At 39.5% G+C, this 25,459-nt stretch overlaps 1 long non-coding RNA gene across 1 annotated transcript; it reads left to right on the forward strand.

Moving 5' to 3' along the window:
* Nucleotides 1–4,092: 4,092 nt before the first annotated feature.
* LOC131381119 (uncharacterized) lies at nt 4,093–24,856 on the forward strand. The gene is made up of 3 exons (XR_009209590.1): nt 4,093–4,249; nt 7,243–7,335; nt 24,289–24,856. It is a non-coding gene; the product is annotated as an uncharacterized LOC131381119 (long non-coding RNA).
* The last annotated feature ends 603 nt before the right edge of the window (nt 24,857–25,459 follow it).

Below are 25,459 nucleotides of genomic sequence, written 5' to 3' on the forward strand. Positions count from 1 at the left end.
TTGTAAGTTCAATTAAATCTCCTTTTCTTCCCAGTCTTGGGTATGTCTTTATCAGCAGTGTGAAAATGGACTAATACAGTAAGTTGGTACTGAGAGTGGGGTACTGCTGAAAAGATACCCAAAAATGTGGAAGCAACTTTGGAACTGGGTAACAGGCAGAGGTTGGAACAGTTTGGAGGGCTCAGAAGAAGACAGGAAAATGTGGGAAAGTTTGGAACTTCCTAGAGACTTGTTGAATGGCTTTGACCAAAAGCTTGATAGAGATATGGACAATAAGGTCCAGGCTGAGGCTGTCTCAGAGGAGGAGATGAGGAAGTTGTTGGGAACTGAAGCAAAAGTGACTCTTGTTATGTTTTAGCAAAGAGACTGGTGGCATTTTGCCCCTTCCCTAGGGATTTGTGGAACTTTAAACTCAAGAGCGATGATTTAGGGTATCTGATGGAAGAAATCTCTAAGCAGCAAAGCATTCAAGAGGTGACTTGGGTACTGTTAATGGGATTCAATTTTATAAGGGAAGTAGAGCATAAATGTTTGGAAAATTTTTAGCCTGACAATGTGATAGAAAAGAAAAACCCACTTTCTTGGGAGAAATTCAATCTAGCTGCAGAAATAGCCAGGAGCTAAAGTAGCCAGTGCATAAGTAAGCCAGTGCATAAGTAGCCAAGAGCCTAATGTTAATCCCCAAAATAATGAGGAAAATGTCTCCAGGTCATGTCAGAGACCTTCATGGCAGCCCCTCTCATCACAGGCCCAGAGGCCCAGGAGGAAAAAGTGATTTTGTGGGCCAGGCCTGGCCTAGGGTGCCCATGAGTTGTGCAACCTAGGGACTTGGTGTCCTGTTTTCCTGCTGCTCCAGCCATGGTTGAAAAGGGACCGATGTAGAGCTTGGGCTGTGGCTTCAGAGGGTGGAAACACCAAGCCTTGGCAGCTTCCGTGTGGTGTTGAGCCTGCGCATGCACAGAAGTTAAGAATTGAGGTTTAGGAACCCTCACCTAGATTTCAGAAGGTGTATGGAGATGCCTGGATGCCCAGGCAAAAGTTTGCTGCAGGAGTGGAGCCCTCATGGAGAACCTCTGCTAGAGCAGCACAGAAGGGAAATGTGGGGTCGGAGCCCCCACATCAAGTCCCTACGAGGGCACAGCCCAGTGGAGCTGTGGGTAAAGGACCACCATCCTTCAGACCCCAGAATGGTAGATCTACTGACGGCTTGCACCATGTGCCTGGAAGAGCAACAAACTCTCAACACCAGCCCATGAAAGCAGCTGGGAGGGGGTGCTGTACCGTGCAAAGACACAGGAGCAGAGCTGCCCAACACCATGGGAATCCACCCCTTGCATCAGCATGACCTGGATGTGAGATCAGAAGTCAAAAAAAGTCATTTTTAAGCTTTAAAATTTGACTACCCTGCTGGATTTTGGACTAGCAGGGGCCCTGTAACCCCTTTGTTCTGGCCAATTTCTCTCACTTGGAATTGCTGTATTTACCCAATACCTGTACCCTCATTGTATCTAGGAAGTAACTAGCTTGCTTTTGATTTTACAGGCTCATAGGTGGAAGTGATTTGCTTGTCTCAGATGAGACTTTGGACTGTGGACTTCTGGGTTAATGCTGAAATGAGTTAAGACTTTGGGGGACTGTTGGGAAGGCATGATTGGTTTTGAGATGTGAGGACGTGAGATTTGGAGGGGCCAGGGGCAGAATGATATGGTCTGGCTGTGTCCCCACCCAAATCTCAACTTGAATTATATCTCCCAGAATTCCCACATGTTCTGGGAGGGACCCAGGGGGAGGTAATTGAATCATGGGGGCTGGTCTTTCCTGTGCTATTCTTGTGATAGCGAGTAAGTTTCACGAGATCTGACAGGTTTATCAGGGGTTTCCACTTTTGCTTCCTCCACATTTTCTCTTGCCACCACTGTGTAAGAGGTGCCTTTCACCTTCCACCATGATTCTGAGGCCTTCCCAGCCATGTGGAACTGTAAGTCCAATTAAACCTCTTTTTCTTCCCAGTCTCTGGTATGTCCTTATCAGCAGTGTGAAAACGGACTGATACAAATATAGAAAAAATGAAACTTTGATTGTTGGAATAATACAAACAGTGCAGCACAGACTGGCTTAGGGTCATGTTTCCCGAACTTGAACAAATGGCAGTGGGATATGGGTTATTGAAATCACAGGATGAGGCTACAGCTTATTCCTCTTGTCCCAGTTTACATGTGGACTGGGAATAAAAGAAGATTAGAAATTCCAAATGCCTTTATGCTATCTTAACAGGGTCACGTTATGACATAGAATATAAAATGATTTTTGTTATGGTCTGACATTTATGTCCAAATATGTTGAAATCCTCACCCCCAAGGTGATTGTATTAGAAGGTGGGGCCTTTGGGAAATGATTAGGTCTCGGGGGAGGAACCCTCACAAATGGGATTAGAGTTCTTCCAGAAGATGCCAGAGAGAGACTTCTTACCTCGTCCACCGTGTGATTGCATAGCAAGATATCATTGATGAGCCAGAAAGTGGGCCTACACTAGACAACAAATCTGTCAGTGCCTTGATCTTGGATTTCCCAGCCTTCAGAACTATGAGAAATAAATTTCTGTTGCTTATAAGCTACCCCATTTAAGATATTTTGTTATAGTAGCCCATACAGACTAAGACAACTTTTAAAAGATGAGCCTTCAAGACATTTTGAATATGTAAAGGTCTGCTATAGCTTGACTCCTCTAGGGATATTAGTTAAATAAATGCTTCAACAGAGATTTCTTGTCTTGGCAGAGTGGTTGATTGATGTGACCTCTGATAAGTCAGTTAATTTTTCATGCATTAGTCAAATTGGTCATAGCTTTTAACTCAACTGAAGAATTATTAGAAAAGTAGAATTATAGAGTTGAATACTGTATTACTTTAAATGATTTGTAAAGTATAAAGGTATAAACATCACTGTAATTGTGTTCATTCAAAGTTTTAGAATCTACCTCAGAGGAAAAGAAGAGAGGAGTTGGAGGCAGAAATATCATGACCTACTGCAAAAACATAACTGTGATTTATATGTGCTTACATAGCTTTGTCCTTTACCATACCTTAGTTCTCAGGGTTATCCTTCAAAACAGGGAAGAAATGCATTTTTATTACTGAGTGATTTAACCAGTGGCCAAGATTATGACTTACAACCTTGAATTTTAAGACTGTCTATGGGCATAATTTGAAGATGAAATTTAATAGGGTTCCTCTAGAGTCTTAAAAGAAGAAGTCAATAATGGAAGAGTTCTTTTATCTAGTAGTGGTTTATAAAACAGTTCCTGGATGACATCACAGTGCAATGTACTTGGTTCAGATTACTCCTCACTATCTATCAGTACAACTACACCAAACAAAAGATGCCCTTCGATATTATAATGGGTCTCCTCTGATGGGCATTAAAGGAAATGTGTAAAAATAAAACCCCCAATATTCTTTCTTTCTAAAAATACTATATTACTCCCCTTTTCTCCCCATTCATGTTTCTTTTGCTCTTACTTGAATGAGAATGAGAAGTGAAAATGAATGTATGTAATCAGGCATTCATCAAACATAGTTATCTGTTGTATTTTCCTTGCTTGGTTATTATATTTTGAAAAACTTTGACAGAAAAATGTTAAGAGAAAAATGCATGAAAGGTAGATCAGTCAGTTGTAAGGTACTCACTTTAAGTTAAAATATATCTGATCTTTTTTCAAGTGCGGGCCTTTCATATCTAATTACACAAAGACTTACTGGCAGAGAAGAGGTAGTTGATTTTCTTTCTCATATATTCCCTCCTCACTCACAGTATATTTTCCAATATTTTGTGTTGGATGCCTCTTTTAAAAAACCTATACTCAAACAATTACAAGCTGCAAAGCAACTTTAAGATTATTGTAAGGTGATTATACTAATGGATCTAATTTTCCATGCCTCATGCCTTTCTATTTCATGCCCTTTGGTAGTGACCTCCCCATTCTTATTCTAAGTTGGCTACGTGATGAGAACAATGGGATTTTAGTGGAACTGATGTGAGCAGAAGCCTGAAATGTGTTTCTGCATTTCTGCTTTCTTTTGTAGACTCCTGCCCCTGCCATGAGAACACACCCTTTCCAGTTTGCTGGAGAAATATAAGAGAAGTCCAGTGAAAGAGAGCTGAGTTTCCCCAATGATGCCATCAAGCTGAACTAACTACAGTTAACCAGCCAGCTGATAGCAAATGCATGAGTGAGCCCAGCTGAGAGCAGGTGAGCATGGCCCAGAGCAGCAGAGCTGCTGAGCCAGTCCCTGAGTTGAAACAAAATAATAAGTGGTTGTCTTCAGCCATTAAGCTTAATTTGTTGTACAGCAATAGTGTATTGATACAGGATCATTTGTTCCAGAATTCCCATATTAGAGATGAGAATACTGAGGCTGGGGATCTACATTTTCCCCAACTTAACAGAGCTACCAAACTCCCCAAATTTTAGAGTTGACAACTCTACTTATAAGTTATATAAAAGTCAGAGCACCTAATTATTGACAGACTTCTCGATCCTTACCAGCTAGTTCAAGATGATAATGTGTAAACAATATTTCCTGGAATTATTTTGATTAGTATTACACTTAAAGATTTTGTCAAGCCTAAGCATTACAGAAATTGTCATTCATGTGAAGTTATTCTCTTGTGCAATAGAAAAGCTTCATCTAGTGTGCTGAGTTTGTAGTTGCATTTGATGCTTAATGGGGTTAGCCCTGTGAAGCATATTGCAAGTGTTCTCTAGAGACTGGACTGGTTTCCAATTGATTTCAAGTTGCAGTTCAAATTGTTGTCTTTCACAAATAGCAACTACATTGTGTCAATTGATGACCTCGCAAAAACTACTGTAAATAAAATCTTAAACTTTGAAACTACAGTAAAGGTTACTCTGTAATATATGTGAGACCAGCAATCATGAATTAGGAGGGTTTCCTTTCAATTATGAGTCAAGCTTCAGGATCCAAAATATAGAGCTTTTTACTGAGTTATAGCTTATGGAATTGTATTTGGATTGAGAAGTGCAGAGATTCAGAATGATTTTCTCTTCTAATAGTTTGCTGTTTAATGGGAATTTTTTTTGTTAAGCATAAATCTCATTTTCTTTAAAATACTTTAATATCCTAGTATAGTAGATTTTTAACAGTCTAAAAGTTTTAAGCTTTTTTTATTTTGGTCTTGGAGATAGACAATAATTAACACTCCTTAAATGCATTTTTCTTTCTTCTGATGATGACTTTCCTTTGAGGACCTGGTTCAAAACATACAGCACTGGAACTGATTCACTCTGATTTTCATTTATTTATTAAGTGTGCCAGTTTTGTGCCAGTTTTGCAGTGTCATCAATTGGCTACAATAAATCTATATGTGCTCTGAAGAAAGTTGATTTCTTTAGTCTTCCTCTCCCAGACTGTTATTTTTTCTGTGTGATAAGCTTTAAAAGACTTAAAAGGGATAAAATATAAACAAATAGTTTTGAGCAGAAAAGATATGCCTAATGGTTTAAAGACCTATGTTCTTCTGTTACCCAAATTCAAAACAACCAATATGGCTATCGTTGTGATTATTATATTATTCTTAGGCATAAGTTATTGAGTCTTTCCATGAGACAGCGATTCATCTTAACATAGTCTAAATCTAATAACAATCTTCAAGTCTTTATTTCAGATCACTTTGCCCTCCTGCTTAGATATCTTTCTTCTCAAATGTTGATATTCATTAGGAAGAAGAGACCAAAGACATAGAGTTCTTTAATAAGAAAGTGATAAACTTCCTTTAGATATAACTCACCTTACACAAAGGGTGGATTTCTGTAAACTAAGGTAGAAATTAGATTTTGTGTGCATGAATGGAGAAATCTGTAAACACATTTTGGGGACATATTAATGTCTAGATTCTAGAGCAACTCCTTTTAAAAATAAATATCTCTTACAAAATTTTATACTTAAAAATTAGAAAAATTGAATCTACATTTTATTATTGCTAAAACCATTTACTCCAACATTTTAATTTTCCTTTTTCTCATTATTCTTGAACCTATTAAAAGAGGAAGAAGCAAATATGTTGGAACAACATAAAAAATAAAGAAAAACAAAAACAAAAATCCTGAAGAAACAAAATGTCTAGTGTCTTAATTATATGCTGCTATGTAATAAATTACCCCAAACTAAATGACTTAAAACAGCATACTTAGTATCTCACAGTTTCTGTGGGCTGGTAATGTAGGTCAAACTTAATTGGATTTTCTGCTTAGGATCTTCCACAGGCTACAATCATAGTGACATCTGGGGCTGAGGTCTAATTTCAAGGATCAACTGTGGAAAGATCCACTTCCAAGCTCACTCACTTGGTTGTTGGCATAATTCAATTCCTTGCAGGCTCTTGGTCAGAGGGCCTCAGTTTCCTGCTGACTGTAGGCCAGAGGCTAACCTCAGTTTCTTGCCACCTGGCCACTTCTACATAGCAGCCTGCTTATCAAAAACAGCAAGAGAGAGAGAATCTGCAAGCTAGAGGAAAGTCAATCTTTTGCAACTTAACGACTGAAATGACATCCCATCACTTTTGTTATATTCAGTTCATTAGAAACAAGTCATTAAGTCCATGGCATACTCAAGGGAAAGATATCACACACGGGTATGAGATTATATAGGAGGCAGGGATCAATGGGGCCTGTCTTAGGAGTCCATGTGTCATAGTTAGAGTGGTCTGTTGTTATTATTTTAATATGGTCTCCCTTTTATGGAAATATTTAAAAATATTTTGCTTATCTATCACATTTAATTATATATACTATACCATTACAGCCAAATGTGAATATTGTAAGGTACGTATGTAAAAAAATTACAAAAAATTTGCATGACATGGTTAAGCATCCTCTCTAGAGTACACTAACAGGGTTGGTGTCCAACTGTGTTGGGAGCTGTTTTCAGGTTTTGCCCTACCTGTGTTTTGCTGTCATCTATGAAAATAAAAAGTGGGTTATATCTTTCTGCTGTTCTCAAGTATGGATCAAATATGATACAGAAAGCAATAAAACTGAGAAATAAAGAGATGCAAGGCTCGGCATGATTTGTACTTGCAACTTTGGAGAAACAAATTTTTTAAACTCATTGATTGTATATAGCATTGCAATAACTAGAGTTGTAGAAAGAGTTAATATTCTTTGCATGACATCTACATGTGAAGAATTTCAGACATTGAGAATCTCTGTAGTTAACAATATAGGCTCTGTTAACATAAGGAGCAGGTCATTTCAACACACATTGGCACAGAAGAGCAGATCTAGAACTATGAAAGAGAGGAATCTAGACCCATCAGGTAAGAAACATTTCTTTCCACCTTTTCTCAAGATTTTCATGGACTCCCTAGTATGAGGCTAAGGTAGACATTAAAATGTCAAATTCAGTGCGGATTAAAATCCAGTTCTTCTTTCCCTTCAGGCTCATAGGAGGTTACACTTGTCAACTCTCTGTAGTTTGCAAGATTATATGACTTCCTGGCCAATGGATAATGAACAGAAGTGACATGTGTTACCATCTAGACCAAAGTATAGAAGAATGGGTCTGAGCCCTCCATATACTTTCTTCTTCCTGCTGTGGTGACCAGTGATTTTTCAAATAGTAGAATCTATGTCTACCTGAGTTCTTAAATGACTATATAAGGAAAAGCCCCTGCCACTGACCAGTGATGGACATGTGGCATGTCTAAAGTGGTAACTCTTTTTTATGTTAAGGACTTTTATTTAGTTTCCTATTGTTACTATAACAAATTACCATGAACTAAGTGGCTTAAAACAAAGCAAATTTATTATTTTATAGTTGTGGGATTGAGAAGTTCTAAAATCAAGATGTTGTCAAAATTGTATAGTGCTACTAGATGCTCTTGGGGAGAATCTATTTCCTTGCTTTTTGCAACTTCTACAGGATACCTGTATTCCTTGGCTTGTGGCCCCTTCCTTCATCTTCAAAGCTAACAGCATAACATCTTCAAATCTGTGTTTTCCTCTCCTTGTCTCCCTGATTGCTGCTTCTAATTTCACATTTTCTTCTCTCGCTCTGACCTTCTTGCCTCCATCTTATGAGGACCCGTGTGATTACTTGGACCCACCCAAATAATCCAGCGTAGTTCCCCATTCCAACATCCTTAACTTAATCTGCAAAGAAAGTCCCTCTTGCTAAATAAGGTAACATAGTTACAGGTTCTTGAGATTAGGATATGGACACCATTGGAGAATATATTAGGCCATTCTGCATTGCTGTAAAGGAATACTTGAGACTGGGTAATTTATAAAGAAAAGGGGTTTATTTGGTTCATGGTTCTGTAAGTTGTGCAAGCATGGCCCCTGCATCTGTTTGGCTTCTGGTGAGGCCTCAGGAAGCTTACAGTCATGGTTGAAGGCAAAGAGGGAGCCAGCACATCACCTGAACTCATAGAGTGAGAACTCATTCACTACCATGAAGACAACACCAAGCCATTCTTGAGGTATCAGCTCCCATGACCTGAACATCTCCCACTGCGCCCACCTGCAACATTGGGGGTCAAACTTCAACATGAAATTTGGAGGGGACAAACATTCATGTCATATCAGATATCATTATTTAACCTACCATATCCTTGGAATTAGGGGTTTATGTGTTACTGCAGCATAGTTTACTGCAGCATAGTTTAATGTATGCTGAGGAATATGGAAGCCATGGGAAGTTAATACTAAAATCTCACTGGACATTAACTATAGAAGTATGCCCAAGGTAACTATTTAGTAGACATAATCAGCCTCAACTTTTCTTTGTCTTCATGAGGTTGCAAATTATAGAACTTGCTTATGAAAGTTATATACAAAATGCACAAAACTGAGAATTGTCTGTCACTCTCTGGTTTCTGGTATCTAGGATTTCCAAGCAAGATAAACACCAAATGACACCAAAATATGATCTATTCCTATTTGGGTATTTATATATCACACATTACATGTGACGAAGTTACAACATAACTTAGGATATTAGGTATAAGACCTGAAACAAGTGAAAATATCTTTCTGAAGTATATCTAATGACAGCAATAATCACATTTTATCAGATTGTTTTCTATCTGGACAAAAAAACTTAATCTATTGATAATACCTTATGTGGCATTACATAGCATAATTACATAATGTAATTACATATGTTCAGCTGTATTATTTTATGTTTTACTAGGTGGACTCTTATGGATGTTTTCATTTAAAAAAGCAATTATTTTTGTGTATATGTCTATATAAGACATAAGCAGATCAAGACAGATGATTAGGATATATGCAGCAAGACTACAATAAAATTTTGTGAGTTTGAGTATTATCTCACATATGAGAAGAAGCTAATGGGTATGGAGCTTGTGCTAATATTTTATCATTTCAACTCTAGAAGATCATGTACTCAACCACTGATTTATTCATGAATCCATCTATTTATCCTTTCAACATTCCTTCACTATCGACTAGGATGATATTGTAGTTCATCAATAAGAATATATAGGTTTTGGAGAGAGATTGACACCTAAATTTCAAACTCAGCTTCACCACTTACTAACTGTATTGAGCTAGGTAAACACACCCTCTCTGCCCCTTAGTCAGATATAAGCATGATAATAATGTTTACAGTTAAGGATTATTGTGAAAATTAGAGATCATGTACATCAAACACTTGGTGTGCTGTAACCATTCAACAGATGATAAAAGAAACACTGGTTGTTATTTGCCAGAAATCAGGATGCGAAGATGGAAAACGTAACTCCTCCCTCTAAATAACTGAAGTGGAAGCAATTGACTACAGTGTAGATTAGAGTTACCAATAAGCTATGGATCAGAAAGAAGAGAATGATTTAGTTTCTGGAGACCTTCATAAAAGGTCTGCATGATAGATGACTTTTGAGATGGCTTAGAAGGAATGAATTGGGTGTCTGAAATAGGAGACATTTTAACTAGGAGCAATATGTGTAGTAATAGGACATACGAAAGGAGAGAGAGAATAAAAGAAACCTTAAGTAATTTGGTTTATCTAGAGCACAAGACTTTTCAAAACTCACTTTTCAGGTTTCTCAAAGAACTTAACACAGATCTACAATCTACCTGGCAATCCGATTTCTTATATACCCAAAGGAATATAACTCATTCTAACAGAAAGACACATGCATCCATATGTTCATGCCAACACTATTCATAATTGCAAAGACGTGGGATTAACCCAGATGCCCATCAATAGTGGATTATGAAGAAAATGTGGTACATAAACACAATGGAATACTATGCAGCCACAAAGGAAAATGAAATAATGTCCTTTGCTGCAACATGGATGAAGCTGGAGGCCATTATCCTAAGCAAATTAATGCAGGAACAGCAGACCACATATCCCATGTTCTCACTTATAAGTGGGAACTAAACATTGAGCACACATGGATACAAAGATGAGAACAATAGACACTAGGGCCTACTTGAGGGTGGGAGGGTGGGAGGACGGTGAGGGTAGAAAAACTACCTATCAGGTACTATGCTCACTACCTGGGTGATGAAATCATTTGTATACCAAACTCCAATGACACACATTATACCCATGTAACAAACCTGCACATGTACCCCCTGAGCCTAAAATAAAAGAGGAGAAAAAAAAACTCTTCCCTTCCTCATCATTCTGTTCTTTCAAGAGTCCAGTGTGGCATCGGTGGGCCTAAGAATCAGAAAAGTCATCCACTCATTCTCTAATGCCTCTGCTGTACTGAATATATATATCCTAAATACATAACATCTACCACTTTTGTAACCTTTTTTGTTTGCTTTTCCTCTCCACTAGGTTGTAAATTTCACGAGTTTAGTGACCATCATTTATTCATCATTATATCTCTGCCATTTACAAGAACAGATATTAAGTAATTAAATAAGGATTTCACGAATGAATGAATAAATCGTGTGGCCATGGTGGAAGACTAGAAGAAGTCTGAGTGAATTAGCTAAGCAAAAGATTTTATTTTGTTCTTATGTTAGTAACAGAGAGACATATTCAAGGAGAAGATTAACTGAGGAACACAATTTACAGTATCATAACTGTCCAAGACATGAGCTCAGGGAGAGTGGTGGGGATTGAGGGGAAGAGACAGATTCCAGACTTATTTATGACTTAGAATGAACAAATCTTGGGAATTGTTTGGTAATGAGCATAATTTAAATTACTGCTGGATAACAATATTTGGAGGAACATTCCGTTTTGAACATGTGGAGTTTGAAGTTCCTGTGGAGTACCTATCAAGGAACAGCTGCAAATATTTTATAGGAAGACTGAAGAGTAGCTAGTGTTAGAGAGAAATTTAGGGACATAGGTGAGATTAAAACTGGGAGGATGGTTGAGATAAATAAAGGAAAGTATATTCAGACTGCGAAAAGCAATGAATCAAGGAAAGAATTATGAAGAACATCAACATTCAAAAGGTGACAGGAGAAAAATGAACTAGAAGGACAGATTAAGAAAGAAAAATCAGAAAGAGGAAAACTTGGAGGATTTTGTGTAATTGAAGCTAAGTGAGTTCCAGGAAGACAAGTATCACTAAACAAAAATAAAAATAAAGTTACATGAATTTTGAACCACATGTATTGAAAGGAGCAGCTAAGAGGCTTGTGGTAGCCTTAGTTGCCACATTTTTTGTAGTTGTTAAGGAGAAGCCGGTTTAAAATGAGTTCACTGGCTGGGTGCGGTGGCTCATGCCTGTAATTTCAGTACTTTAGGAGGCCAAGGTACCTGGATCACCTGAAGTTGGGAGTTCGAGACCAGCCTGACCAACATGGAGAAACCCTGTCTCTACTGAAAATACAAAATTAGCTGGGCATGGTGGTGCATGCCTGTAATTCCAGCTACTCTGGAGGCTGAGGCAGGAGAATCACTTGAACTGGGGAGGCAGAGGTTGCAGTGAGCCAAGATTGCACCACTGGACTCCAGCCTGGGCAACAAGAGTGAAACTCCATCTCAAAAAAAAAAAAGAAAGAAAAGAAAAAAAAAAAGAGTTCATAGACAGTTGTTCAGAAAGGGAGTGAATACAGAATATTCTTTCTAGAATATTCTGACCTGAAAGATGAAGATAGGACAATTATCAAAAGGTCAGGCAGGGTAAATGGGGATCACTTAAGTATGTGAGAGCCCCAACCATAATTATGGCCTGAGAGAGAAAGACACTGGAGAGTAAGTGATTGAAAATACCAAACTAATATAGGATTATTAATGGAGCAAGGTTTATGAGGCAATTAGGCAAGATAAGTGGAGAGAATGGTGACAAAGCTCTGTACTTCTCCATATGCTTGAAGGAATAGAAAAGATAATTGTACAATCAACAGTGGTTATCAAGTGGTCATAATATGGTAGCTCCGTCTGTAATTGTTTAGGGCATGTATTTGGAGGCATGGCTCACTTTTTCAGCAAATATTTATTGAAGTTGTTGCTAGCACTGAGACAGGTTCTTTCACATTTACAGCCTCATTCAATCTGAGGATAGGTATTTTTTTTATTATACTTTAAGTTCTGGGGCACATGTGCAGAACATTTAGGTTTGTTACATAGGTATACATGAGCCACAGTGGTTCACTGCATCCCAACCTGTCATCTACATTACGTGTTTCTCCTAATGCTACCCCTCCCCTAGGCCCCCACCCCCTGACAGGCCCCAGTGTGTGATATTCCCCTCCCTGTGTCCATGTGTTCTCATTGTTCAAATCCCACTTATGAGTGAGAACATGCAGTGTTTGGCTTTCTGTTCCTGTGTTAGTTTTCTGACGATGATGGTTTCCAGTTTCATCCATGTCTCTGCAAAGGACATGAACTCATCCTTTTTTATGGCTGCATGGTATTCCGTGGTATATATGTGCCACATTTTCTTTATCCAGTCTATCATTGATTGGCATTTTGGTTGGTTCCAAGTCTTTGCTATTGTGAATAGTGCTGCAATAAACATACGTGTGCATGTGTCTTTATAGTAGAATGTTTTATAATCCTTTGGGTAAATACAATTTGCTGGGTCAAATTGTATTTCTGGCTCTAGATCCTTGAGGAATTGCCACACTGTCTTCCACAATGGTTGAACTAATTTATGCTTCCACCAACAGTACAAAAGCATTCCTATTTCTCCACATCCTCTCCAGCATCTGTTGTTTCCTGACTTTTTAATGATCGCCATTCTAACTGGTGTGAGATGGTATCTCATTGTGGTTTTGATTTGCATTTCTTTAATGACCAGTGAAAATGAGCTTGTTTTCATATGTTTGTTGGCTGCATAAATGTCTTCTTTTGAGAAGTGTCTGTTCATATCCTTCACCCACTTTTTGATGGGTTTTTTTTCCTTGTAAATTTGTATAAGTTCTTTGTAGATTCTGGATATTAGCCCTTTTTCAGACGCATAGATTGCAAAAAATTTCTCTCATTCTGTAGGTTGCCTGTTCACTCTGATGATAGTTTCTTTTGCTGTGCAGAAGCTCTTTAGTTTAATTAGATCCCTCCCATTTGTCAATTTTGGCTTTTGTTGCCATTGCTTTTGGTGTTTTAGTTATGAAGGCTTTGCCCATGCCTTATTTTATCCCAAAGAGAGGTTTAACTGTGAGTCAGGAAGGCCAATGTGGGCATAAACTTTGGGAGGAAAACACCTCAGAATTTATTCAAATTAATTAATCTCAGGGTGCTTCTTGTCCTGTGGGTAGGCTGGCCCATAATTCAACCTTAGGAAATGACATATCCATGGTAATTTGTGCATTTGTAGGTGTTGTGGTGGTGGAGGGCTATGTGGAATATTTATGTTTGTAGCCATAGGTTACAATAATTGCCTCTGCATTCCATATTTAGATCTATCAGCTTTGGAAGGCCGAGGTGTCAGTTTTATCAGCCTAGTACTAGAAATCCAATTCGTACTGGCAAGGCCTATTATAAAACATAGATATCTATAATGAATGATGTATGTACCATAAAGATGAAGGCCAAGCCTTCTCATTGTTGGATCATAATTCTTCCCAAGGGGTCACAGTCATCTTCATATCAGATTTAGTTCAAGCATGAAATTTGAAAGTTCCAGTTTATACAGAAAATTTTGTAATGATCATGTTGGAACAGTAAGAAACATTAATAAGTTTTATCATTCTATCCTTTTGAAAGGAATAAGATACAGCCATTAGATAAGTATTCTATTTCCTAAATAGTTTTGGGTAACACAAGTTCTTCTGATTCCAACTCTTACTTTTTCAGTGATCTATGTAGATAAAGAGTTGACTTTAGTTTACTGAGCTTTATTGTGCCATATTTATTTATGTAATGTCTAGTCTATAGGTTTGTTTTAATACCAACTAAAGAATGCCAGGTTTCTCTTGACCTTCTGCTCTTTCTGCATTTTTCCTTTGTTCCACTTCTTTTTTGTCTTCAGCAGGCATCATTATCTATTTGCTCTCTTTAATTCTGCTGGTCCCCTGCCTTTTTTTGAGAACTAAATGCTCAACCATTGTCTGGGAAGAAAAAGTTTCCTCTCCCCATTTAAGTTCAGTGGTTGGGACCCCCAGATCAACCTGACAAAAGACAGACTAGCAAGAGAAAACAAAATCAGAAAGTTGATTCATATGCATGTAGGAGCACACAAAAGGAGTGGCTCACTAAATGGCTAAAGGTAGAGGTTTATGTACCTCATTTAAAAAGAGAAGGAAGAGAAAAGACTTCTATGAGAAGAAAACATGAATTTCTTTAGGAAAGACAAATGGATTTTGGAGGAACATATGGGAAATACAGTTTATGATAATGTGTATGCAGGTGTGTAATGGTAGTTCATTTTCACACTGCTATAAAGAAATGTCCTAGACTAGGTAATTTATACAGGAAACAGTTTTAATTGACTCACAGTTCCACATGTCTGGGGAGGCCTTAGAAAACTTAAAATCGTGGTGGGAGGCAAAGGGGAAGCAAGACCCTTCTTCAATTCTTCACATGGTGGCAGGAGAGAGAATGAAGAAGGAACTTCAAACACTTATGAAATCATCAGCTCTTGTGAGAACTCACTCATTATTATGAGAATGGCATATCTCATGCCTCCATGATCCAGTCACCCCTGAGCCAATCACTTCCCTTCCTTGTTTAAAAGAGGAGCAGAGCATAAAAGATTGAAACATTTGCAGTCTGATGATGAGACAGAAAAGAAAAACTCATTTTCTGGGGAGAAAGTCAAGCCAGCTGCAGAAATTTGCATAAATAACAAGGGGCCAAATGTGAATTGCCAAGGCAATGGGGAAAATGTCTCTGGGGCATGTCAGAAGACTTCATGGCAGCCCCTCCCATCACAGGCCCAGAGGCCTAGGAAGAATAAATGGTTTCCTGGGCAAGGCCCAGGGCCTTGCTTCTTTGTGCAGTCTTAGAACTTGGTGCTCTGTATCCTAGCCCTGGCTAAAAGGGACCAACATAGAGCTCAGGTCATTGCTTCAGAGGGTGCAAGCCCCAAGCCTTGGTGGCTTCCATACAGAGTTGGGCCTGAGGATGCACAGAAGTCAACTCCACGTGGAAGCCACCATTTGGAGGTTTGGAAACCCCCACCTGTATTTTTCAGAGGATGCATGGAAACGTCTGGATGTTCAGGCAGAGGTGTGCTGCAGGGGTGGAGCCCTTGTGGAGAACCTCTGCTAGGGCAGTGCAGAAGGGAAATGTGGGATGGCAGCTCCCACACAGAGTCCCCACGGGGGCACTGCCTAGTGGAACTGTGAGAAATGAGCCACCATCCTCCAGACCCCAGAATGGTAGATCCACTGACAGCTTGCATCATGCACCCGGAGAAGCTGCAGACACTCAGTGTCAGCCTGTACTAGAAGCTGGGAGGGGGGCTGTAACCTGTAAAGCCACAGAGACAGAGCTGCCCAAGATCATGGGAGCCCACCTCTTGCATCAGCATGACTTGGATGTGAGACATGGAGTCAAAGGAGATCATTTGATAGCTTTAAGCTTTAATTACTGTGCTGCTGTATTTTGGAGTTGCATGGGGCCTGTAGCCCTTTCATTTTGGCCAATTTCTCCCATTTGGAATGGGTATATTTACCCAATGCCTTTACTCCCATTGTATCTAGGAAGCAACTAACTTGCTTTGATTTTACAGTCTCATAGGTGGAAGAGACTTGCCTTTTCTCAGGTGAGACTTTAAACTTGGACTTTTGGGTTAATGCTGGAATGAATTAAGACTTTGGGGGACTGTTGGGAAGGCATAATTTGTTTTGAAATGTGAAAGAAACATGAGATTTGGGAAGGGTCAGGAGTGGAATGATATGGTTAGGCTTTGGGTCCCCACTCAAATCTCATCTTGAATTATAATTCCCAAAATCTCTAAGTGTCAAGGGAGAGACCAGGTGTAGGTAATTGAATCATGAGTGTGGTTTCTTTCATGCTGTTCTTGTGATACTGAGTGAGTTCTCTCCTTATCTGATGGTTTTATAAGGGACTTTTCCTCCTTTGCTCAGCACTTCTTCCTGCTGCCTTATGAAGAAGGTGCCTTCCTTCCCCTTTGCCTTCCACCGTGATTGTAAGTTTCCTGAGGCCTCACCAGCCATGATAAACTGTGATTCAATTAAACCTCTTTCCTTTACAAATTACCCAATCTTGGGTATTTCCTTATAGTAATGTCAGACCAAACTAATACATAGACCCTTGATCTTAGACTTCACAGCCTCCCGAAATGGGAGGAAATAAATTTTCGCTCTTACTCAGTCTCAGATATTCTATTATAGCATCACAAAACAAAGACATTCTATTACAAGGAGAACAGATTATTATTAAATTTATGCAAATAACTATATTTACAGAAAAATAAAAATACTCAAAAGTATCCTGCAAGTTCTGACAGGATTAGGTAGAGAGAAAAAGATAAATGCTTTATTTTTGTTGACAAAGTTTAATCTACTAAATTGAAAAAATAAATTTAAATTCAGGAGGTACATGTGAAGGTTTGTTACATAGATATTTTGTGTAGTGGTGGGGTTTGGGCTTCTAGTGTACCCAGAACCTGAATAATGAATATTGTACCCAATAGGTAATTTTCCATTTCTCACGCCTTCTCCCAACATCCTCACTTTTGGAGTTCCTAGTGTCTATTATTTCCTTCCGTGCATTCATGTGTACCCATTGTTTAGTTCCCACTGATACGTGAGAATGTACAACATTTGATTTTCTGTTTCTGAGTTATTTCACTTAGGATAATGGCCTACATCTCCATCCATGTTGCTGCAAAAGACATGATTTCAATCTTTTATATGGCTGCATACTCTTTCATAATGTATATATAACATATTTTCTTTATTCAATCATCCACTTAGGGTAGACACTTAGGTTGATTCTGTGACTTTGCTATTGTGAATATAATCTACTAAATTGTTTTGATTTCTAGATAGCTGGAGAGAAAAGGAAAGGGATTCCTTATATCCAGAAAATAGAATACTAAACAGCTAGCAATATTTTGAGCAAGAGTCATAAGCAAAATCATAATCATTTTTCATCAGTTCATTCAATTTCGTGTAATTCTTGTTTTGCTTGATCTTGGGTTAGTGGTTTTATGACCTATCAGCATCTCCATAAGTTCTAAATGTTTTTTTTTACTTAGGTCAGTGGTATAATCTTAAAGTTATTTAAGTGATGTCATCAGAAGCCTGTACCCCACAGTATCTGTCACAGTCCTTTATAAGGTTCTCCGAGGCAGTCTCTTTTGTTAAAGACACAACACTTTATGGCTTATACCTGATTTTTTTTTTAAATTGTTTCTTTACATCTAAGGAAGAATATTTCTAACTAAGGTAGAAATCAAAAGATTTCTATGTCTAGGGCTTCTGGATTTAGAGCTATGTGCCAATTGTTGGAAACAGGCTTTGAGATGAGTCCCTCCTTATGAATACATAGTTCCATGTTAGTCCAAGCAGACTTCAGAGGGAAGTCTTCTAAAATAACTCCCATCAGGCCCTGTATTAGTCCTTTTTTTATGCTGCTGATAAAGACATACCCAAGACTGGGAAGAAAAACAGGATTAAATAGACTTACAGTTCCACATGGTTGGGGAGGCCTCAGAATCATGGCGGGAGGTGAAAGGTACTTCTTACATGGTGGTGGCAAGAGAAAATGAGGAAGAAGCAAAAGCAGAAACCCCTGATAAACCCATCAGATCTTGTGAGACTTATTCACTATCACGAGAACGGCATGGGAAAAACTGGTCCCTATGATTCAATTACCTCCCTCTGGGTCCCTCCCAAAACATATGGGAATTCTGGGATATTCAATTCAAATTGAGATTTGAGTGGGGACCAAACCATATCAGGCCCTGAATATCAGCCTCCAAATCAGCCAACTTCTGACTATTTACAGGAAGGCCTAGAAAAGGGTCTGGCCATTTGTTATATTGGTTAGGAGAATTTTTTTCAGGGGGCCATCTGGCTTGTGGCACAACTACAGAATAACTGTCAGTGGAAGGGTTTATGGTCTGTGTGGATTTCAATTTTTGTTGTAAATGTGATTTCTGCTGTTTAACTTTGCCAAGGGATCCTTTTAGGCTCGCCATGATTTCTTTTCTTCTTCTTTTAATTAGATTTTTCCATAAACAAACAGGTCATTTGTTTAGGTGAGGAGCTCTCTAAAAATCCTTTTAAATATAAAAGCTTTTTCAGATCAAAGGATCTGTCATCTGACCATTCATGATTTAGGATCTCCAAAGGTGTACCTGTTCCAAAATGTGACTCAAAAATATTAAGACTTTTTGTGGCTTAACAATGGACACAAGAGGCATTCCCAGAAAGGGTGCAGAAGATACAGCCCCTGTAATCTAAGGTCATTTCTCAAGCCACTTCTATAAACACTTCTTCTAAGTCTCTGTCTCTCTCTGATGAAGCTGCTGAAAATTAGCAATGGTGGATAGAATGCCAGCAACAAATGGAATGCCCGGGCTACCTAGTTTTTTATCCAGCTAACTACAAATTCTTGGGATTCCAATCTGATGTTTGGCCATCTCTTAGCACAGACTTGGCAACCTGTACTCCTGGCAGGCAGAAAACCAGAGAGAGAGAACTCTCTTACTAAATCCAAGCCAAGCTTTCAAGACACAAAACAAGACAAACAGGGCACAATGACTATCCCTGTGAGCAAAAGGATCTATAACAAGAGTAAGCAAACTAAAAGTCACAATACCCAAATAACTATTTCCCTAAGTGTTTTCTCCAGCTAATCTAAATATTGTAAAGAAAAGACAATGATATGGTAGTGCTGGGAAGGGAAGACCATTGTCCCTTTAAATGATGCTGAAGGGGAGAGGGAAGTGCGGCGTGGTCCCTGGCGAGGGCTCTACTCCCACGGACCTGGATGAGGACAGGCACTCCTGCTTTTTGTGCCCAAATGTTGCATTTTGCGAGACCACCCTGGCCTGCCATGCCCCCATCCTGAGCCTATGAAAACCTGAGACCCTAGTGGGCAGACACACAGGCTGCCGTGTGTGGAGAGGAGCACATCAGCGGAAGAAGACACAAGCAGTTGCACGGGGCACGACGTTGAGGGGAGCACCTGGAGGAGGAGCACCTAGCGGAGGAGCAGGCTGGCGGAGGAATACCTGGCGGGGGAGCACGCTGGCGGAGGAGCACCTGGTGGGGGAGCACGCTGGCAGGGGAGCACGTTGGCGGGGGAGCAGGCTGGCGGGGGAGCACGCTGGCGGGGGAGCACCTGGCGGAGGAGCACGCTGGCAGAGAAGCACGCTGGTGGAGGAGCACATGGTGGGGGAGCAGGCTGGCGGAGGAGCACGCTGGCAGAGGAGCACGCTGGCAGAGGAGGGTCTGGCGGGGGAGCACCTAGTAGGGGAGCATGCTGGCAGAAGATCACCTGGTAGGGGAGCATCTGGCTGGGGAGCCCGCTGGTGGAGGAGCACCTGGTGGGGGAGCACACTGGCGGGGGAGCAGGCTGGCAGGGGAGCACGCTGGCGGGGGAGCACGCTGGCAGAGGAGCACACTGGCGGAGGAGCACCTGGTGGGGGAGCATGCTGGCAGAAGAGCACCTGCCCACTAGGGTCTCAGGAGCACCTGGCGGGGGAGCACGCTGGCAGTGGAGCATGCTGGTGGGGGAGCACCTGGTGGGGGCGCACTTAGCGGGGGAGCATGCTGGCGGAGGAGCACCTAGCGGAGGAGCACCTGGTGGGGGAGCAGCCTGGTGGAGGAGCACCTGGTGGGGGAGCACCTGGTGGAGGAGCAGGCTGGTGGAGGAGCACCTGGAGAAGGAGCATCTGGTGGAGGAGCACACCAACAGATGTCGGCAAGGCATGGGCCAACCAGATGAGGCGGAGTTTGGCCAGAGCAGTCGGAGGAGAGCCCAGGCTGCTGAGCGGCCCAACGCCAGCGGAAGACTATCTCCCTTCTGGCTGCCCCATCAGCTGAATGCTGCTTCCACTCAGTAAAACTTTACACTCATTCTCCGAGCCCACGTGTGGTCCAATTCTTCCACTACACCAAGGCAAGAACTCAGGAAACAGAAAGCCCTCTGTCCTTGTGACAAGGTAGAGGATCTAATTGAGCTGGTTAACATAAACCACCCGTAGACGGATAGATGGCCAACCTTTAAGCACCCTCTGACACACGCCCACTGGGGCTTCAGGAGCTGTAAACATCCACCCCTAGACACTGCCGTGGAGTCAGAGCCCCACAGCCTGCCCGTCTGTAAGCTCCTCTAGAGGTTTGAGCAGTAGGGCAGGAAGAAGCAAGCCACAACCCCATCACATGTCCTGTGAGGGGGACAAGGGAATTTTTCCTGTTTCAACAAAGACAAGTTCTTACTGCACACACTCAACTGGACACTGAGCAGAGATCAGCAAGGAAATTTACCTTTGCTGGCTTGGTCAAGAGATCCTGAGATCTCAGCTGCAGCCTTCAGAGTGACTGGGGAGTCCCAACCATGCCATCTTCATTGCCAAAGTGTTGCGGAGGGAAGACTATTCTTGTACTCACTTTGGTTCCTGGCTTGGAGGCCGGCAGATTAAACTGACAAAAGACAGATTAGCAGGAGAAATAAAAACTAAAGTTTATATATGCATACGGGAACACACAAAAGAAGTGGCCTCACTAAATAGCTAAACTTATGGGCTTGTAGGCCTAATTTAAAAGAAAAAGTGAAGGGGAGAGAAAAGGCTTCGATGAGAAGAACATACATGTTTAGGAAAGACACGCAGATTCTTAGAGGAACGAGTGGGAGAAATTGTGGTGTTATTTATGCAGGTGCAAGCGGTCTTTTTTTAATCTTTTCATTGCGTCAAACTCCTTCAGAGGGGTATTTGTGATAGTTGAATTCTTTTGAAAGTTTCTACTTCTAGGTAGATAAGGAGAATTCAGAAAAAGACTTCACAGTTTTATATCCTGGATCTCCCCACCACAGTCCTATTACTGCTATTACCCATTTTCGCTTCCAGGTTTGCTATATACATAATACATTTGTATACATAATATAAGACATAACTCCTGAAAGTCTCATAACTAATGACAGTGATGCTTTATGTATTCAATATAGCATATATTATGTATATTTTAAGCCATGGGGTAGTTGAACTAATTAGGTGTTTTAGGTATATTTATTTCTTTTTAACGCATTACATGCCGTAGGGAATGTGTGAAAGAAATCAGAAACCATGGCTTACATTTCAGTTTCTCATGAAGCTGTGCAATCTCGAGTCTGTTCTTTGAAAGTTGTTTTTGTATTTGTTGGTGAAATGAGAAGAATAACAATCTTCTTGCAGGGTTGATGAGATATAAGGAGATAAAAAAGATGAAAGAGATTGGCAGACTGCTTGGCACATAGTAGGCATCTAGTACATTTCAGTTGAACCTAAATCTACTTGAATCCAACTTCCCACGATGGCAACAAACTAACCTGCCTATATTTTCTCTGGTTTCCATTCGATCCTTGTCTTACTTGTAACATAGTTTAATCATAGCAGGGATGCACTAATGTATGCTACTTTTTTTTCACCAAACATTTGATAAATCATTATTGTACATTAGCACCATGTTATCCCTTTTAAGGTCACTATGCCATGCTGTCACTAAAAATCAGTCAAGTGGAAACACACAGTCATTTACAAGCGCTAGATAGTAGTTTGGCAAGGTGGAAGCTTATACTTTTAGGTCATAAATTAATAGCTAAGTTAATCTTCCTTTTTTAATTAAGAAAAGTCAACCAAGCATAAATGTTGATTAAACAGATGATGGTACCAAAAGCAGCATACAGGTAATATATGTTACACAAATGACTCAGCCTGTATCTCTCCATGAAGAGCAAAGAAGAAATCAAGGTGATTATCTAAAATATATAGGCATAAAATCTAATAAACAATTTTTTACCTCAACCACATCTGTGAATTTTTTGCATGAATTATCTGTTTAATTCCTTCAACTATCCGCTTAGCTCTTGGAAGTTTTATCTAAACCCTGTTACTGTCAGTCATTAAAAATGATAGTTTTTCTCTTCACTATTTTATACATGTGAATATTGAGACAATAAATGTCAAAGTGACGACTAAGCTGCTTATAGGAGATACTGAGAATAAAGGCAAAATATGAAAACAAAATTTCAAACTGCTCACATTATTTTGGTTGGGAATTTTCCTGCTGCTCTTGATCAGTATTTCTTAGTCTTGGACAAAACCTTAGGGAACCAGCATCCTAAATTATTTCTATAGGGTGTAAATTCATCTGCTGTTCCTCAAAATAAGTTATTTATTTTTAGAGAAAAATCAGTGTTGAATTTGCAGCTTTATCAGGTTTAAAGGTGGGTTAAATTCAGTGACAAAGGTGTTGTTTCTCATTTATATTCTCTGTCTATTTGAATTCAGGTATCTGTGAACCTTGGGAAATCTTTGCTTTTTTTCTCCCACCTTCCTTCTGGTCTTACAGTCAGAGAGGAAAGGGATATAATGTTTATTGTCGAAATGCTAAACATAAATTGAATCATTTAATGGGCTTAGATTTTTCTTTAGGAAAAGAAAAATCTGGAAGTTTTTCTTTAGGAAAAGAAAAATTAGGGAAGTTGGATTCAAGTAGATTTAGGTTCAACTGAAATGTACTGGATGCCTACTATGTGCCAAGCAGTCTGCCAATCTCTTTCATCTTTTTTATCTCCTTATATCTCATCAACCCTGCAAGAAGATTGTTATTATTCTCATTTTGCCAACAAATACAAAAACAACTTTCAAAGAACAGACTCGAGATTGCACAGCTTCATGAGAAACTGAAATGTAAAGAAAGGAAATAGACTTCCCAAAAGAAGGGAGTCATATTGTTTTTCTCCAAGAACAAAATGGCTTGTACTCTATTCATTGGGTATTCTACTCCATTTGGTAAGTGCTCTTTTCCTCTTGCTTTCAGTTTATGTTCAAACATCTACATGCATTTATCAGATTGCCTTTAGAGACTGCCTGTGAGGACAGGCATTTGCATTCACTTTGAACGACCACAGCATCTTGGTATAGCAAACATTCACACTGCTATGAAAAGCGGCAGTCTATACTTAAAGTATACAAGTGTCACTTGAAATCTAAGCTCCTAAATAAGAGGGAGGACATCTGGCCTTACTCCTTGTGCTCCTTATACTCCCACGGTCTGAAAACTTGCAGAAAATTTCCTTAGCAAGTAACCAAACAACTAGGAAGTATAATAAAATGTACTCACTAATGGTGGATACTCACTAATGTACCCACTATTGATTAAAAAAAAAAGTAAAGTAAACTTAGAGTACTGTAGTTTAGTTTAAAATTATCAATCGTGTAATGCAAAGTTGGAAGAGTTTCGCAAAGTATGAGTAAGGGTTAAGTGAAGAATATTTTCAGAGGACTTTTGCAGAGTTTCGAAAATTATACAGTGGTTTAAAGGATATATAATTCTGACTTATTCTTTACTTGAAAATGGAATGAACTTGGCTCCCCTCAAGCCAGTCCCAATCAGATCATATAAATGAAGGCTTTTATTGTAAATTCAGTTTTCCGTCAAGGATACTACTTTCCCAGATAGTTATGTGACTTTCTTCTTTATTTTCCTTTCGAGTTCCCACTCAAATAACACCTAGATATAATAGAATCCTCACCGTCCAGGAGCACAGTTTCGTTCTCACCCTCCCTTGTTATTATTTTCTCCTTAGATCTTACTACCTATATGACATATTGTGTATTTATTTGTTTGTCTCTGGTCTTCCTCTAGAATGCAAATGTTATGAAAGCAGGAAATCTACTGATTTTGTTCATTCTTTTTTCCAGTGCCTACAATGGTTCCTGGTATGTAGAAGGTATACAATAAGCATTGGCGGAGTGAAGGAACAAATGGGATTTGCTTGATTCTGCTGCAAAAGACCAAGGAAAAGACATAAATGAATAAATAACTAGTAGAATGTTAACGCAATCAGAAAAAGGACCATTTCTTTTCATTTGGATGTCTCAAATCTGTTTGTTGTTGTTGTTGTTTTTCTGGCTGGGCTTGAAATGTAGGCATGCAGCCAGGAGGCTGCATGCTGACTAATGAGATAGAGATACCCATTTAGCCCGGCAATATTCATACATTCTATATGCATTCATTTTTCTCTAGTGACATTTTAATATATTTTGGTGAAGATATTCCCAAGATAATGAAGATATGTTGAGTGAGCATTAAAAGTGATGAGTCTTTTTTTCCATTATCAAAGACAAATACAGGTGTGTAATATATGCAGAGAATTAGAAGTAGGAAAAAAATGAGGGAATCCAAAATAATGAAAAGAAATTAAAGCTCTCCAATAATTGAAAGAAAGGCCAAACCGAAAACATAAATCTCCAGACTCTGCAAGGATTTATACTGATGTGGGGTGCGTGGACCAATGGCTTTCATGATGTGATTCATTTTGAAAAAAGTGTCATTTCCATTGCCCACTAGAGTTCATGGTTTAGTGAAACTTTCAGTCTAATCACATGGGCCAAATTCTGGCCCTATATATTCTGATGTGAGGAATGAAGTATTTCTAGTTTATCTGTGAGATTCCAAGCATAATATCCAGGAGGGTTAGTCACATCACAGCTAAGGTAAGATTTTGTTATATTTGTGTTAGTCCTTATTCTAGGCACTGAAATTTCCTTGTAACATTACTTGAAAAAGCATAAGAACTATTTAATAAAAGAACGCTTTGGCTCTGCCCAAATGACCAAGAAAGGCATCAACTCACGTATAACACAGTCTTGATGGTCAGACCAAAAGGTACGTGATTGTCAGTTATTTTCAGCAGAGACTCATAGAACAACAAAGCAGAGAATAATCTGAACAGGGATTGGACTTTAAAGAACAAGTATCATTGATCAATTAAAAAAAATGGTCATGGGCTGGGCACGGTGGCTCACACCTATAATCCCAGCACTTTGGGAGGCCGAGGTGAGAGGATTGCTTGAGTCCAGGAGAGACCAG

Source organism: Hylobates moloch, unplaced genomic scaffold, assembly GCF_009828535.3.
Source record: "Hylobates moloch isolate HMO894 unplaced genomic scaffold, HMol_V3 SCAFFOLD_14, whole genome shotgun sequence".
In the NCBI taxonomy this organism is placed as follows: Eukaryota; Metazoa; Chordata; class Mammalia; order Primates; family Hylobatidae; genus Hylobates; species Hylobates moloch.